This window comes from Hyperoodon ampullatus, assembly GCF_949752795.1.
Source record: "Hyperoodon ampullatus genome assembly, chromosome: 15".
Taxonomy (NCBI): domain Eukaryota; kingdom Metazoa; phylum Chordata; class Mammalia; order Artiodactyla; family Ziphiidae; genus Hyperoodon; species Hyperoodon ampullatus.
Genome location: NC_136928.1, coordinates 82,581,614 through 82,596,558, shown reverse-complemented (window position 1 = coordinate 82,596,558; position 14,945 = coordinate 82,581,614). Strand labels below are relative to the sequence as shown.

The window sequence follows — 14,945 nt, the reverse complement described above, 5'->3', positions numbered from 1 at the left end:
TGGAGGTAAGCCCAGGCAAGAACACCACAATTCCCACTGTTCTCACTCAAAGGTCACCTGTTTTCTTTTAAATAAATGCGTCTCAAATTGTTGTTTACTTTTGGTCAATTTCCAGAGCCTTAAAATGGTTTTGACCAGTTGATCCAGTTTTATCGCTGTTTTGGAGGGAGAAAATGTGCAGACCTTCTCATTCCTCAACAGCTAGAACTTCTGTCAATTAAAATAGGATTTGGTAGGCTAGCATGGAAATATTATTTCTGTGGGGGGTAAATTCAAGTTCTAAAATAGATCCAGAAAATCAGAAACATATCCACACCTAGAAAAGTCCTGGTGGCAGGAAGAGCTTGCCAGCCCTCAATGGGAGAGTCAGCTGAGCTCTGTTACTGGGAAATCGGCTCTGTATTTGTGACTCTAACAGAAGAATTTTAAAACACTTTAAAAAACCAGCTGCTCTACCAGCAAAAGCCAGCTATGCCGTCCTCATAAAGATTCAGAGCCCCCCACCTTTTGTTCCCAGTCACTAATGTGCCACTGTCCTCTGTGGGGTCAGTAACCACCTCCTCAGGATCCCCATTTTAGGCTTTTCCCTGGATATAGAGACACCAGATTCTGGAGTCCAGGGACCAGCACACACTCTTGATTTCTTCCTAGAGACCTGCAGGTAATCTCTGTTCCACAATAAAACTGCTGTGGCTCGGAAGGCAGGGCCTGCTGTGTTCCCTGCCTTGGCGCTCTGCCCAGGTGCCCTCTCACCTGGAACCATGAGGTCTCCACAGGTTACAAATACAATACAAGTCGTGAGGGACTGTGTTTGTTCCTTTACAAAGCCTTATTCATGAAAAAAAGGAAAGGAGCTTAGCTGTATTCACTACACCAGACACAAACAGTGACATGGATACATGAAGCCACTCGATTCTTTCCTGTCCTCACTTTGTTTATGGATGACAGAAATGACCCAAACCGCCTGGCTACTGTTCAGCTCTTTTAAGAAATCTAACTCTGTTCCCACACCTGACTCTGTAACATAATGAAGTCACTTAATTGTGTTTTATAAAGAAAATTTCCAAAGTTGATTCAGATACACAAATAAAATTGGGTATTGGCTGTTGGTATTCAGCAAGATTATTTTATCGTTCAAAATGCAAAGACTTCTATGGGACTTCCCTGCAGTCCAGTGGTTAGTACTCAGTGCTTCCACTGCCGTGGCTCGGGTTCAATCCCTGGTTGGGGAACTAAGATTCCACAAGCAGCGCGGCATGGCCGGGAAAAAAAAAAAAAAAAAAAAAAAAAAGCAAAGACTTCTGTAGTTAACATCAAGATTTAAGACCTCTGAATTGCAGTTCAAAATATCATCTGATTAAATAGTCCTTAAGTCAATAAATACACAGAAATGATGGGCTTCCCTGGTGGCGCAGTGGTTGAGAGTCCGCCTGCCGATGCAGGGGACACGGGTTCATGCCCCGGTCTGGGAAGATCCCACATGCCGCGGAGCGGTTGGGCCCGTGAGCCATGGCCGTTGAGCCTGGCGTCCGGAGCCTGTGCTCCGCAATGGGAGAGGCCACAACAGTGAGAGGCCCACGTACAGCAAAAAAAAAAAAAAAAAAAAAAAAAAAAAAAAAAAAAAAAAAAAAAAAAAAATAAATACACAGAAATGAAAATTTAAAGTTTTTTAAAACATCGAAAACTATGTCTGGCAGACAATGTAATGACAGAATCTTGAACTGAGAAAGACAATTACCCACAAAAATGCATCCAGATTTCAGCCTATTCTAGTTGCTACTAAAACCAGGACTATGAAAAAAAAAGTTTGGAAAAGGCTTCATGTCATCCCTACCACCCCCAAGTCAGAGATCCTGGGCCCCTCCCAACTGGAAGGCCAGGAACCTGTCACTCTCCGTTCTTCAGGGCTGCACTGTAACAAAGGGTCCTGAGCTCCCTCCCCATGTGCATGAAAGGTCACTCATCTTTCTTCTCTTATACTTCGGGGTGAAAAATACTTAGGTGGAAAAGGAGAAAAAGGAAAAGGGTGATTCAGTTAATTCTGTAAAGATCTTCAAAGCAAGGACAGCAAGGAAGACGATGCAAGTTCAGCTGTGTGATGTGATCTAATGAAGCGGCTGGAGCTGCAGAGCAACAGCAGACTGGGGGGGTCAGGAGGGAAAGAATCACAGCTGACGAGCACCACCACCGACTGCAGGCTGACCACGCCAGGCGTGGTTTTCAGACGTCTAAGCCTCAAAACAACCCAAGAGGAAACTGAAGCAAGGTTGTTCTCAGTGTTGGCTAACACGCGGGAGAAGAAGGGAGAAGTAAGGATTTATCCCAATGGCCTGGCTTCGCTGCTCAGCTGCCCAAGGAGGGTGTAAGCGAGGAAGGAGAGAGCTGGGGCCCAAGATGCTCTGGGTGTTCATCACTCGGGCCGCAGTGGAGACGGGCAGGACCAGAGAGCGGGCAGCACCATCTCTGCAGGGAAGGAACACCTGAAGGCCACTGACTCACGTCTCCTCCTGCCAGGGACACTTCCCCTCCTCCTTTGTCTCCGTTTCTGTTACTTCTAAACGCCTTACCTTGCATCTTTAAGGATTATCTCCCAAGAAGTATCTTCATCTTCAACTTTTACTTATGCATTTATGTTATCTGCTAAGCATGAGTGGATAAGGTGAGTAGATTTAAAGATGGCTAAGATTTACACTAATTTTTGAAAAGAATGGGAAAGGGAACTGAAAAATGTCAATTCAACTAATTTTCAAGAGAACTGAAGGCTAAGTGAAGGAATAAATCATGAATCTGTAGCAGCCCAGAACCATCACGTGGGTCTCTCTCCAACACTCTGCTGCCCAAATACGATAGGGATCTGTGTCCACCCCAGACTGGACATCTGCCTCGTGTACAGAGTGACACGGGAGCAAGAGTGGCAGAGACAATGTATAGCAGGAAGGTGAGGTCAGGAGGACACCAACCAGGAGAACACATGGAACCAGCATCCCCTCTAGCACAGTGTGTAGGCTCTCAACCCGTCTCTGTCGTTTCACTGCACCTCCAGGAGCACGTCCAATCGTGGAGGAAGGGAGGAAGGAAGCTCGGGTACGGGATCTGTGGTCTCAGCTGGCAGATTTCAGAGGCAGAGCAGCAGCAGGCAAAGAAGTGGACGGCGAGGGCATGAACACAAGGAAGTGTAAGAGCCCAGATGGCTCTGATGACAGGGCCAGGTTACAAAAGGCATGAGAGAATTCTAGACCAGCTGTCCTCAAGCTTTATGGCCCCAGGGTCCTCTACACTCTTCAAAATTACTGACAAAACCAAAGAAGCATAACGCACTTAAATAATGGCCACTGATATTTACCACAGGAGAACAAAACTGAGAATTTAAAAAATATTTGTTAATTCAAGAATAACAACAATAAACCTACGATGCTAGGTTTTCATGAAACAATGTTTTTATGAGAAATAAGTATGTTTCCCAAAACCCCCCAAAAAAATTACTGAGAAGGACAGCACTATATTTATGCTTTTGCAAATCTTTTTAATAGCTGACTTAATAAGAAGACAGCTGAATTCGCAAATGTTTCTGCTGCGGTATCACACATCATGTAGCCTCGGGAAAGCCCCACTGTACATGCAGGCGGGAAAGAAAGTGAAAAAAGCAAATCATATCTAAATATTATTATGAAAACAGTTTTGACTTGACAGCCTCCTAAAAGGATTGCATGGACTCCTGGGGTCTCTGGACCATACTTTGCAAACTGCTAACCTAGAGAAGGGTAGATGACAGCACTCTGGAGGGACAAACACCAGAGCGGCCAGATAAGCCCCAAGATTGGGAAAGAAGCCGTGGGGAGGCAAGAGAACTTCCATCTGATATGTTAGCAGGCACAAACATTAAATCAGATACCAAATTTGGCTAGCACCTTTTGTTTTTGTTTGTCTGGGGGAGGGGTGGATGGAGTGGGTCATATATCAGAATCACTATCCCATTCTTTATCCCAAAGAGGTGAGAATTACTGCTATAGAAAATACTATTCCTGATAAAAGTCTGTTCTGTTGGGTGTGCTGGGGGTGAGAAAAAATGGTTAAGAATCACTGATTAACTTATGGCTCTTAGATTTAACAGGAGTCGTCAAATGAAGGCTAGATAAGTTAAGAGACTAACCCAAGAAATAGAATTAAGAACTTTAGCTCCCCAACTCAGCATTCACACTAAGAGTAATTTATACTACCTGCATACACACCAATTGACAGTGAGGGAAAACACCCCCAAAATAAAATGGGTGGGACACTGAACATTTCCCATGGAAAACCCACACGTTGAGAATGTTGGGGAAGAACCGATCTTAGTGGCTGCGTGGGGCTTTTTTTTTTTTTTTAACATCTTTATGGGAGTATAATTGCTTTACAATGGTGCGTTAGTTTCTGCTGTATAACAAAGTGAATCGGCTATATGTATACATATATCCCCATATCTCCTCCCTCTTGCGTCTCCCTCCCACCCTCCCTATCCCACCCCTCTAGGTGGACACAAAGCACGGAGCTGATCTCCCTGTGCTATGCGGCTGCTTCCCACTAGCTATCTGTTTTACGTTTGGTAGTGTATATATGTCCATGCCACTCTCTCACTTCGTCCCAGCTTACCCTTTCCCCTCCCCGTGTCCTCAAGTCGTTCTTTACGTCTGTGTCTTTATTCCTGTCCTGCCCCTAGGTTCTTCAAAACCATTTTTTTTTTAGATTCCATATATATGTGTTAGCATACGGTTTTTGTTTTTCTCTTTCTCACTTACTTCACTCTGTATGACTGACTATAAAGCTGAGATACAATTATTACAGTACAGGCAGCTGTAAGGATTGCATGGGAATGCACCTCAGCATTTAACATGTATCTGACATAGGATTTGTGTTTAATAAACGTTAGCTATTACTGGCAGTTTAGCTATTACGAGTAACTTATTTGCGGGCTTCCCTGGTGGCACAGTGGTTGAGAGTCTGCCTGTCGATGTAGGGGACACGGGTTCATGCCCCGGTCCAGGAAGATCCCACATGCCGCAGAGCAGCTGGGCCCGTGAGCCATGGCTGCTGAGCCTGCGCATCTGGAGCCTGTGCTCCGCAACGGGAGAGGCCACAACAGTGAGAGGCCCGCGTATCGCAAAAAAAAAAATAAGAGTAACTTATTTGCAATTAAAGTTGTCTATTGTCCTTTAGGGGTTTCATCTTATTCATTTCTTAACTTTTATCATTTTCCTCATTGGATTTTATTTTCAAGTCTTTAAGTCCACTCTCTATACATTTTAAAGCTCTCGTGTCTAAGGAAAAATGCTTTGCATACTATTCTAAATAATAGCTCTGAATTCACTCATGTTTTGAAATGAAACTATGCTCCAACAAAATGAGTTCTATACAAGATTTTTTAAAACTTTGAAAGGCAAATAGTGCCAAGCCCATCCTGAAACCGTTATCTTCTTCCCAAGGCAAGTCTTGGCAAGGCACATACTCTGTACTACCCCAAGGTTAATTTCCAGGCCAGGAAAAGATGAGCAATCCCATCTCTTTTCTGGGCCTCGCTAAGTTTAAGCCACAGCTCAGTTTTCACTGTGAGAAATAGATGCCCAGGCTCACTTGCTGTAACATCCTTTCACTAAAATGCCCAGCCATGTTTCAGGTCATCAGATATTTCCCCTATTACTCTTTGTCTCTCTCTCCATAACTACTCTAAATAAGGACTCTGTTTAATAAGCCAGCAGCAGCAGGTAGGACAAGGTCAGTATCTTTCCTCTACACAAATTAATTTATCAGAAAGAATTTTAAAATTCTCTTTTTAGTCAACTGACATTAAAATAGTATTTTAAAGTACTATTTTTTTAATATTTATTTATTTATTTGGTTGCACTTGGGTCTTAGTTGAGGCAGGCGTGCTCCTCAGTTGCGAGAGGTGGGCTCCTTACGTGTGGCTCGCCAGCTCCTTAGTTGTAGCAGGTGAACTCTTAGTTGCAGCATGCATGTGGGATCTAGTTCCCTGACCAGGAATTGAACCCAGGCCTCCTGCACTGGGAGCACAAAGTCTTAACCACTGAGCCACCAGGGAAGTCACTAAAGCACTATTTTATAGTAGTATTTACAACATCATAAATCAACTCTAATAAGAATTTTTTTAAAGTCTATATTTATTATGTATTTGAAATAATATCAACTTCAAGCATGGAGCTTGTAAAAATCTGAACAATTTTAAATAAAGGAAGATTATTTAGAGAATAAAATCACAATTATTCAAATATTTCTCTAAAGGGTAAAGGCTTTTAAAAAGATTCCAACACCACATTCTAATGAAGACTAAGGAAAAGCCAGTCACAATACAATGTCTCCATTCTTGATATTTTTCAAAAAATAAACCAGGCTGTTTATGTTATCTGGTAAGCAGGTGAGAATTTCTTTTTGTTTCTCCAATTTAAAAAAAAAACAAAGAAACAAAAAAAACTTTAAAAGAATCTCAGTAAATCAATAATCTAACAACAGAAATTAATTTCACAGACTTCCAGGGCTGACCGTTACCGGTTTTGTTACTGGTTCTAGTGACCTCACATTTTGGAACTACAGTTTCTTCTCTGTACAGTAGGGGATAATGACACCCCCACATGGGACTGTAGGCACAGTTAAATGGAATATTTATAAAGAGCACTCAACAAGGTGGCTGAACATGGAAGTCACTCCACCATTCAAGCTCCAAAGTCCAAGTCCAAACACCCTATTAAATCACACTGTTTCTAATACAGTGAAGACAAAACCTGCCCATGTCAAGTCTATAAATGTACCATAACAATACACCACAAGCAGACTCAGCATTCAGCAAGCCCTAGTTTTCCAAAACAATTTCCTCATTTCTTACCTAAAAGTAAAAAAAAAAAGACCATTCATGCAAGCTTTTTCTCTCACAAAACTTCAACATGGACCACATATTTTAGGTAAATAGCATGGTGTTACGACACACATAACTGAATGATTCTGTTCATCATTTTTTTTTTTGCGGTAGGCGGGCCTCTCACTGTTGTGGCCTCTCCCCTTGCGGAGCACAGGCTCTGGAGCACAGGCTCAGTGGCCATGGCTCACGGGCCCAACCGCTCTGCGGCATGTGGGATCTTCCCAGACCGGGGCACGAACCCATGTCCCCTGCATCGGCAGGCGGGCTCTCAACCACTGCGCCACCAGGGAAGCCCCTGTTCATCATTTTAACAGATGGTTACATGGGTTTTCATTTTTCCTTCAACATCCCATCAAGGATTAGGATCTTGTTGTAAAAGATCAGTTTCCAGAGGTACCCAAGATGAAAAGGTGAGTCCTTGTACTTTGCCAGTGAGAAGTACATATTCTTATTTTTAATTATTACAACTATCTGGTTATGTTTATTAATATATGAATTGTTATTTTCAAAATAAGAAAGATATGTCATCTAATTGGATAATATCTTCAAAACTCCCTTTTGTTTTTTAATTGATTAATTTGGAGAATGAGCTATCAGTATCAAACTGGCATTTTAGACAGACCTGACCTGGCAGGGCCCCATTACATGAGTCACCTGTGCAAACCTCTTCCTATGCTAACACATTCAGATATAAGAGCAACACCCAAAGTAACAGCGCTATTTACCAAGGGATGGGTGGTCGTGTTGTCAGCAACCCCACATTAACGTAATCCTACTACTTCATAGAGAAACCCTTAATCCAAGGAGAAAAAGCTTCCCTTCCTGGCTCAAGAATGACTGGATGCTTAACAGAGATCCAGTTTACAACTGGAAACACAACTTAGAGTTCAAATACCTCCCAAAGAGATACTGTTGTGCCTTAATGGTGTAAAGGAATCTGAATCAGACCCTTTCCCGAGTGCAGGATTTGATGGTATGACGGTATGTCCTAAAGATTCTTCAGAATCCAACACGGTCTGGACATCCTACTACCTCTCACCAAGTAACGGGTTTTCCTTCCCATGGGAATTGAGAATATTGAAAAACCTCAGATCCTAAGCACAATATGCCAAAAGGCCACTGCATCCTTTTGGATAAAAATATCTGCATCTTTGCTCTAAGGAAGTGTAACCAACACATACAAATCCCTGCCTTTGTTCAGGACCCTGCTGGCTCCCATCACCGCTCCTCAATCAATTCAGGGTATTTCTATTTAACGACCCATTCTCCTAATCATAAGGCTTAAAAAAAAAAAAAAAAAAAGCTTAATGCTTAGAAGTAATAAAGTGCAGAAGCAAAAAGCTTGGGTGCTGGGTGCAATCAGACACACCCAGCTCTAATCCCAGATTTACCTCCTACTAACCTGCTTCTGGGGAAACAGATCTACTGCGCCCACCTCCAGGGCTGCTGCTAGGATTAGGTGACAATCCATGTGCTCTGCACAGTGATGGATACGAATAATTACTGAAACATCAACTGTTGTAAGGATAAGATAATGTAAAAAATCAAGTTTAGAATTACTTACGGTTTTCCAGTTGCAATCCAGCTCTTAGCTCAGGATAGCACAGCAATACCCAAAGGGCCTGTACCTTCTTTCCAAGCCACTGAAAGGCTTTTCAGTACGGCCCACAGAGAGTGGAAAAGGAAAAGTCTAAGAGCCCAGTTTCCTTCCTGCCACATTTTATTCCCTCTCGTGGGATTATGGGGTTGTCCTTGGTGAAGTTAATATTCTCCCCACAGAGCTCCTGCCGTGCCACTAACTACTGCTCATTAACTTCATGAGGACAAATCTTCAAGTGACTTGAGGCTTCTGCCCGCCAGACGGCATTTCCGAGATCTTCATTCCTTCCTAGTAGACCTCAAGCAGTTCTTCACGATATTTCTATCCAGATATCCATATTGCAGGAGTCTCGGTGGTACTGGCAGATGACAGGTGAAAATGGATCCCTGTCCTACCTGCTCTTCAGGGTCACGGACGACTGAGACAAAAGCACATCAGCTAAAACTGCCTGGTCCTTCCCTAACCTCACCCCCATGCCCAGGGCCACTGCTCTACAGCCAGCGTCAGGGGGAGAAGATCAGGTAGGGAGCAGGGAACACCACCGACTGCCAGTCAACCCATCAAGCTTGCCATTCGAGGCCTGCTGCACGGATGAATATAATCTGCTCGGAAATACCCAACCAAAAAGAGGTGCAAAAAAAGCCTACAAATACTCATTCAACGGAACAGAACAGAGAACCTCTCTTCCTGAGCTTCTATCACCCATACGCTCAACAATGGTATTATAAAATGAGGAAAGCATCCCTGCTGAGGAGTTCATAGTCTGGGAGGAGAAAAAATGAATTACAGCGACTGCGTGAATACTGACAGCAAAAGCTCTGACGTGACAGCGGCAGGAGCAGCAAAACCCAGCAAAACGCTCGGTGACCAGGAATGGCCTCTGAAGGCATTTCCCCCAGAATGTGAACCCTCTTCTTGGCAGCCGATCCCTGTATGCAGACAAAAGCTTACCTGGGCTCACCTGGGCACCCACATGCTCCTCAGCTGAGTCACTGGTTTAATGCAATTTAGACTCAGAAAGGTAAAGTGAGTTGGCTAAGGTCCCAGAGCTAATGAAATGTAGCAGAACCGAATTCAAACCCATACATATCTGCCCCTATTACTCATCCAATGAATCACTAAGGCCACCTGGGGGGAAGTCGGAGTTTGAAGTTGATCTTCTCTCATGTCCTAGGCCTGCTGTTCAATTTTATACCAATACAAGAGGATCCTGAGGAACATGGTGTTTAATATTTCCCAATATTTAAAAATATATTTTAGCATAAGTCTATTAAACACCAAACATTTGTATTCTGCTGAGCACATAGTAAATGGCTGATGAAGATACACTTTCTTCTTTTTACTGCTTTCCAAGCTAGTCGCTCCTTTATGCTTCCTCAGCCCTGAGGGCATCATCTTTTATAACAGTAATCACAGTGTGATCCATAGTTTGACAGTAAGTGTCTTGCAGAGACGGAGCATGTCTTTTTATCCATCACTGGGTCCCAGCATCACATAACAAATACTTGTTGCATGACTGACTGTCTTAACATCTCCAACTCAGCGGTGCCTATCAGAGGGTAAGGACCACATCTCCACCGTCTCTGAGTTTCTGGAAACACTGTGGCACACAAGGTGTTTGTTCAAACTGGTGGGTAGCTGAGCCATGGGACGGTGGGGTTAAAATCACCTTCTTACAGCTTTTACAATATCATCCCATACAAAGCTTGGCAACCCATTCGCAGATGCAGTTTTACTCTATGTATCTACCTCTTTTTCATGTTTTCTTTAGGTCATTTGTTTTGGTGAAAATTACTTGCCAGGTTATAAAGAAAATACTTCTGCTTAACTTCTCAAGGTTATCAGGCTCTCCTGTGCTTCCCATGTTAACTATCCCACATTTCTGTTGTTTATATTTAAACAAGGGCAGTTGCCTTGTGCCGTGTTCCAAAATCTGCGACTGTTTCTTGGAACTCGAAACAAGCTTCCCCACAGAAAAGTTAAAAAACAAAAACGCAAAACTAACATGAAGGGCACTTAGGTTCTCACGCCCATCCACAAAAGCTTACTGAGCCCATCAGAACACCATGGGACCCAGCCACACTGCGCTACCTTCTCCAGGGAAAATGCCTTCCAGCCCCAGCTGGGAGCACCTGAAACGCATCGCTATCCTCCTTCCTCTTCTAACCAAGTGAGAAAGGCTCTCCCTCCACCCGTTCCCCCATTCCCATCCCTTCTGTCTCTCCCCTACAGTCCACTCTCCCCGGGAACAGAGATCCAAGCAAAGCCCAGGAGATGCTCAGTTCTGAGAATCAGGGCTGCTACAATGCTTGTTCACAAAATTCTCATGGGGCAGCCCTGAGATGGTGCACAGGGATTCTGAAGGAGGCAGAGACCGTGGCCCAGAAGCAAGAGCTCTAGGAGGCTACTTGGAAAGGGCTTGCTGTCACACAGAAGTCAGGGCTTGCTGTCACACAGAAGTCAGGTTATGATTCACTCATTCATTCAGCAGACACCTAGTGGGAGCACACAACCTCCAAGGCGGTGTACCACATTCAGAAAACCAAACAGGTAAGACGTGACTGCCGTCACTGAATTTGTGGCGTATGAAGGCAAAAGACATTACTCCCCCAAGCCTCTCACTGTAACTGAGGCCATCCTTCCTTGGGTCAAAAATGTGCATCTTCATACTTCACCTAGCAGGTACCAATTCCATCTCAGGATTCCTAAGAACAGCATATATACTCCCTTTAAGCATCTGAAGACAGCTTCAAGTCCCCCTTCAACACCTACATTTCCTTCCTTCGAGGGCACTGCAGGTTTTCAACGTTCCTTTCGACCCTTCATTCTTATAACTAAACTCAAGAAAACGTGGACGCTTCTGAACATCTATAAATTTGCCTAAATGAGAAAATATACAAAACTCTTGAACCAACGTTCAGAAAGCACGCTACTTTAAGACTGATCTGCCTTCTTGCACCTCCCTTTATAGTGTTTTTTATCTTTTTAATAGCTTTATTGAAGTAAAATGTACGTGCCAACAACTCACCTAATTTAAGTGTACAATTCAATGAATTTTAGTGAATTTATATAGGCAGTTTTGCAACCAAAAGCCTGCTGGAATTTTGACAGGCATTGCATTGATCCTATGGATCAACTGTGAGAGAACTGCCGTCTTAACGATACTGAGTCTGCCGATCCATGAATGTGGTGTCTCTCTCCATGCTTTAGGTCTTCCTTCATTTCTGTCAGCAAAGATTTTTATTTTCAGTTTAGTGGTCTTGCACTTCTTTCAATAAATTTATTCCTAAGCATATTATCCTTTTCGATGCTCCTGGGAATGAACTTTTAACAAATTTCACTTTTGGACTATTTCAATATGTAGAAATAAAAAGAATTTTTGTGTATCGCTCTTATATACTGTGATTTTACTATTCCCTTTATAATTTTTTTGAATAAGATGTTTTTCATTATCACTCTAAGTGTTAAACATCAAGTCCTGAGTCCTGCATTAGTTCACTTCCCTTTCAAGCAAAAGCTATGCCAAGAAGGTGAACATTTCAACCAGCTTTTTAGAAACCATCTGCTTCAGAACAATAATCCAAAGTAAATCATTAATAAACAAAGTTCATTATTCCATTTTTTGTGCTATAGCAAGTTTAAAATTACCACTTGGCAAACTTTATTTCATATTTTTGAAACTAGCAGGAAGAGTGTGTGTCTGCCTTCCTCTCTTTTTTCAAATCCCTGTGGCAGGAGTGTGCTTAGTATATGGTCCACCCGCTTTTTAGGTAAAGGAAGTCTGATGTAAGCACAGGTCAAGGTCGTTGTTCACATACTGTCTATGTGCACAACGACAGAACTGAGAAAAGCCATGACAGAGGCTGTGTGTCCTGCAGAGTCTAAAATACTTGCTATCTGGTCCTTTACAGTTTGCCAACCCCTGCTCTCAGAAACGCTGTTCAAATCTGTGAAAGTTAAATTCTCCCCATACTAATTAAGGAGAATCAATATCCTAAGATATAGGACCTTCTATCCCTAAATACTCTTTTTCTTCTTGCCTCTAACACTTAAGGTTTTCAATTTTTTTCCTCAAAAACTTCAAAGCTTATATGAAAATAAGCTTCGAATTCTAGAATAAATTAAATTTTAATAGTAAATTAAAAAGCACTGAATTCTAGAATAAATTAAATTTTAATGGTAAGTTATCTAATTATGGATCAGAATAAAACAGCATACATACAAGTGTGAAATAAAGGGAGCTACAAAAATAAAGTTTATATTAAAATATTTTAATTTACAAATGGATTTGTTACAGAGAGTGCAAAAACTACACTATGAACAGCTTACAAAGTATATAAAACAAAGAGATCCAAGAATTTTTAAACTGTTAAATACTCAGGGAGTCCAAATCCTTCACTTAAAAAGATTTAAACCCTTGTTGTTCAAAGAAATATATTACACCTACCATGTAAAACTAGACTGAAAGAAATAAACAGAACTGTATTATACATAAACAATAACTTTAGATAATAGAGTAATGCTATAAGCCCCATCTAGTATATTTGAATGAAATTCTGAAGTCTGGACCCATTAAACATTTTAAATTAATGTAAAGGCCTAAGTGAAAAGGGAGGAAAAAGCATGTACGGATAACAAGAAAAAAAACAAAAAGGGAAAAGTAAAGTCAAACAGAAAAACACATAGGTATAAACTGAAATTGAAGGGAGCTAAAAGAGAGTAAAATACACACTTTCTAACTTAATTACTCACCCACTCTTTATTGCCAACACTAGCAACTAACATGGCAAACCCATTTATAATAGCCTGCTCCAAGGATGGTGTCAAATTCTAAACACAGCGTATATGCAAGTAGCACTTTCCTCCTGATCACTTACTGTAAAAGAGCAACAAAATCAATTGTATCCAACTGTGTCTCTAAGGCTGCACCTTCCAACAGACTTTTCTATGATCACAGAAATCTTCTCTGTCTGCACTGCCCAGTACAGTAGCCACCAGCCACCTGTGGCTATTGAGCACGTGCCGTGTGGCCAGTGTGGCTGAACAACTGAGCTTTAGATGTCAATTAATTTCAATCTACAGGCCACATGTGGCTAAGGGCGCCATACTGGACAGAGTCTGAAGTGTTAAAAGTTAACTTCACAGACTGCCGTTGCCTTTCAGAAAAAGAAACAATTTCCTTTGACCAAATATGAATCTACTAGCCTTTCGATTTAAAAGACTTTTGTTTACGCAGGGATACACAAGTTACCTGTTTTCAGTAATCTAACCAGATTTTCCTTCTTTTTCCAGATTCAAAACATACAGCTCTTTTGTTCAGATATTAAAGACAGTATCGCTTCGAACCTGTCATCTGTATGAGATTTTATTAAAAGGGTCATGATGGTATAAAAATTGCTTTTTTTGATACACCATCAAAATATTTTACTCCTCTTATAAAAATTAAAATCAAAACACCAAGAACCTGGAGTACTACAGTACAGGAGGGAGGGGGAAATCAACGCAGGTGGCACCAGTGGAAATTGAGGGAAGGCACTGGGCCAAAACAGACCGGGTGACCCATGAGTCAAACACTGAAGATGCAAAATAGAATGAGATTTGGAAAAAAGCTAATTGCTTAGTTACAAGTCCATCATTTCTTGTACAGAACTCTTGGAGCCACATGTACATCAGAATTCAGAGACACAGTGCACCAGATATCACGGAACACCCCCAGCAGGATTGGCCAGCAAGATCTGCGGGTACCAGGCCCCTGGGTGTTCAACCAAGTAAGTGCTGCACACCTCTACTTTCCTGTGTACATCTCTGGCCCAGACCTCCACACCAGCTCCCCAGCATCGGAGAACTGCCTCACAGACACCCTGAAGTCAACAGGCACTTATTCAGCAAATACCCAGAGTGTTTACTACATATGAAGCACTGTTTTAGGTGACTATATACCTGTTTGAAATGCTTATCCCCTAGACATGCTCCCCACCTCCAGGGGTCTCTACGCTCAGAAAACAGTGCTTCCATCTACCTGACTGTTCACACCAGGAACCTGGAGGCCTCCTGACACCCTTCTTCCCCGTCAATCACTAAATCCTTCCACACGTACCTTCTAAATCTCTCTCCAATGTGTCAGACTCACTCCAACTCTCCACAGCTGCCCCTCCTAGACTAAGCCAAGAGTCCTTACCTGGAGGTGGTTATGCCCCCCAAGGGACCTGTGAAAATATCTAGAAACATCCATGGTTGTCACAACTTGGGGAGGAGGTACTACTGGCATCTAGTGGGCGGGGGCCAGGAAAGCCGCTAAACATCCTACAGTGCACAGGCCAGTCCTGCACATCCAAGAATGATGCAGCCTAAACTGTCAATAGCGCTGAGGTTGAGAAACCCTGCTCTAAGTAAATAGAAGAGTGCTGCATACCAAGGGTTTTATTTTTGTATTTATGACAG

General features: G+C 42.4%; 1 protein-coding gene across 2 annotated transcripts in view; it reads right to left on the bottom strand.

Moving 5' to 3' along the window:
• Nucleotides 1-14,945, bottom strand: part of MBOAT2 (membrane bound glycerophospholipid O-acyltransferase 2) — a gene marked incomplete at both ends in the record, with an annotated part of 106,826 nt that overhangs the window by 47,859 nt on the left and 44,022 nt on the right. The window lies entirely within an intron of this gene.